Below are 3,597 nucleotides of genomic sequence, written 5' to 3'. Positions count from 1 at the left end.
TCCACTTTTAGTGGACGCTATTGGTCATCAATTTATTTTTTTATTTATATTTTTAATTTTTCTAGGTACTCTTTAGGGGCGATAAAGTCGCCCCTAATAGTTAAGTATTAGGGTCGACTTTGAAAGTCGACCCTAATGATGGGTCTTTAGCGTCCACTTTTAGTGGACGCTATTGGTCATCAATTTATTTTTTTATTTATTTTTTAATTTTTTTTACCTACTCTTTAGGGGCGATAAAGTCGCCCCTAATAGTTAAGCATTAGGGTCGACTTTCAAAGTCGACCCTAATGATGGGTCTTTAGCGTCCACTTTTAGTGGACGCTATTGGTCATCAATTTATTTTTTTATTTTTTTTTAAGTTTTTTTTACCTACTCTTTAGGGGCGATAAAGTCGCCCCTAATAGTTATGCATTAGGGTCGACTTTGAAAGTCGACCCTAATGATGGGTCTTTAGCGTCCACTAAAAGTGGACGCTATTGCTCATCAATTTTAATTTTTAATTTTTTTTTTAATTTTTTCTACGTACCCTTTAGGGTGGACTACTTCAGTATTAGGGTCGACTTTGAGAGTCGACCCTATTGATCTTTTTTTTTTTTAATTTTATTTTATTTTATTTTTTAATTTTTAGCTTTTAGCGTCCACTTAAGTGGACGCTATTGGTGTACTATCAGGGTCGACTAATTTGGACGCTAAAAGTTTTTTTTTGGCCCCTTAAATTTTCCGCGCCCCTTTAATAATTCCCGCGTGTATATTAGGGTCGACTTATTAGCGTCCACTGTAAAGTGGACGCTAATAGTCAACCTTTCGACCCATTATTAGCGTCCACTTTTATGTGGACGCTAATAATTAACTATTAGGGGCGACTTTTAAAAGTCGCCCCTAATAGTTGAGTATTAGGGGCGACTTTATAGTCGCCCCTAATAAGTCGCCCCTGATGAGTCAGTTTCTTGTAGTGATTTGGCCAAGTAGCTAATCTTTTTGACCTTATTGGTCTTGTTTGATGACTCAAGTTTATTATGGCGGTATGGCCTCACAGTTGACCAATTTTCAACCCAAATTATAGTTGGCCGTGCACGACTGGCAACTGCCACCGACTCCAATTTTCTTTTGATGCTGATTTTTCTAGTTAATAGACCATTACAACATGCTTTTTGATCGGAGAAAGGGAGGCTGTCTTTTTTTTTTTTTTTTTTTTTTAGAGTAACACTAAAAGGGAAAACTTTACTTTGACTCTCTGAACTTTCACTCGATTTTACAAACTCCCTGAACTTCCAAATCTCTCATTTTGGATCCCTGAATTTTCAATAATTTTCAATGTAGACTACTCCGTCAGATTTTAAACATTACATGACGTTTATACCCCTGATTTTGTATAAAATTCAAACTTCCAAAACATTTTTTTTTATGTTTTTTAAAAATGAAAATCAAGGATATTTTGGTCTTTTTTGTATTTTTAACCGCTAAAATTAACGGAAATGTTCTAATTGAGAGTAATAGAAAGTTCAGGGGTCCAAAATGAGAGATTTAGAAGTTTATGGGAGATTTGTAAAATCGGGTGGAAGTTCAGGGGGCCAAAGTGAAGTTTTCCAAAAAAAAAAACAAAAGAAATCATATCATAGAGGAGGCGTTCTTCCCTCCTCCCCTAGTAGCAGTGGCATGGTCAGTGTCTTCGCTGTAATATCTTTTGGTTCCCGTTTCTGGTGGCTTTGGTTTAGATATAGTTTGTAGATCTAAATCTAGATCTAAGTTTTCAAACTCAGATTTACTCGTCTTCACTGGCCAAGGCGTGTCTTTTCAGAATGTTTACGATGTCGTGCTCCTCCACTGCTTCTGTGTTTGGGGTTTTTATTGTTTTTTAGTTTTCAGCTTTAATTTTTTTAGTTTTTTTCGTCTTGGCCTTTGGGTTGATGACATGAGTTCTTTCCTGATCTTTTGGATCGAGGAGGAGTAGATCGGTGTGGGAGATTATCTCTAACGGTCGAAATAGGTGCAAACCATGTCCTAGATTAAGTTTGCTCGGAGCAGATATGCTGCATATGTGATTCATAACTGCATTTGTTAGCGGAAGCAGAAGGCATAGATAATACTTGATTGTAAAAAATTTTGATTGAATCCATGACTTTGTAACCTCACAGCATCTGGCTATGTTTTATCAAAGGTTACGCTCTGTGATGTAAGAGTTTTGTGCTATGTATTGTAAGACATTTATACTCTTCATATATTATCAATGAAATTTAATATTTCCGTTAAAAAAAGAAAAAGAAAAAAAGACCATTACTACAAGAATAATGCTACATTTACTTACTTTTTTACATAAATGGAAAAATTATGTAAAGAAGTGGGAGTAAGTGTAACATTATTCAACTAGTATGCAAGACTTCTCACACCATTTATTTTGCTAAATGTAGGCTTAGGGCACCCTATAATAATAAATAAATTAAGAAAAAAAAAAAAAAAAACTCATTCCAAGCTTTTTTTTAACAAACTATGATCCTCTTCAGTTTTTTATGCATGAATTAAAAGAAAACTTTCTTAACCTTTAATTCTTGACATCTCGTTTGGGTCAGGGTACCCAATGTTGGAAAAAAAGAAAAAAAAACTTTCGAGCGTTTTTTATTTGTAGGAAGCATAAATTAAATGCCAAGAAAACTTTCTTGACCTTTAATTCTTGGACCGTGATACACAGCACACGGCGTGCCACGCACGCCTGTGCAATTTTTTTTTTTTTTTTTTTAATTTTTATTTTTTATAATTAAAAAATTTTGCACAGGGTGCGTGGCAGCCGTGTGCTGTTTTACTTCACCCTTAATTCTTGGTGTCTCGTTTGGGTTGGGATACTCGAATGTCGGGAAAAAAAAAAGCACCTTCTAAGCTTTTTTTTAACGACAAAAAGTACAAAATAAATGCCAATAAAACTTTCTTGACGTTTAATTCCTGGTGTCTTGTTTGGGTCGAGAAGAATAGAGGGGTAAAATTGTTATTTTAATTATTTGGACAATTTTCCCTTTTAAAATACACTAACTAGATATCTTCCATTTCATCTCAATTTCAAATGAAATGGCACTACAAAAAAACTATCAATTTCTAACGTGACTACAGTACATGAATTTTTGCCACGTCACTAATTACTGTCAGTAAATATTTTTCTGACATGGCAAAGTTGGCTGGTCAGTAATTAGTGATCTGCCAATATCCACACGTCATTAAATTCTGACTTGTTAGACATTGCCACGTCAATAAATTGTTTAGGATTTTAAAACTTTAAAAATTATATATTTTATTGACGTGTTAAATTTTCACACGTCAATAAATATTGGGGTATAAAATTACCACGTCAGAAATTTTTGATGTGGCAATTTTACACGTCAAAAATTACTAACGTGTTTAATTGCCATGTCAATAATTTCTGACGTGGTAGTTTAACACGTCAGTAATTACTGACGTGTTTAACTGCCACGTCAATAATTTCTGACGTGGACGTGTTAAATTACCACGTCAAAAATTTGCTGACGTGGTAATTTTACACGTCAATAAAAATTTTCACCAGCCCAAAATTTCCTGACCTGGCAATTTCACCGGTCAGGATTTCTTGACGTG

This window comes from Corylus avellana, chromosome ca3 (assembly GCF_901000735.1).
Source record: "Corylus avellana chromosome ca3, CavTom2PMs-1.0".
In the NCBI taxonomy this organism is placed as follows: Eukaryota; Viridiplantae; Streptophyta; class Magnoliopsida; order Fagales; family Betulaceae; genus Corylus; species Corylus avellana.
This window is presented reverse-complemented; position numbering follows the sequence as displayed.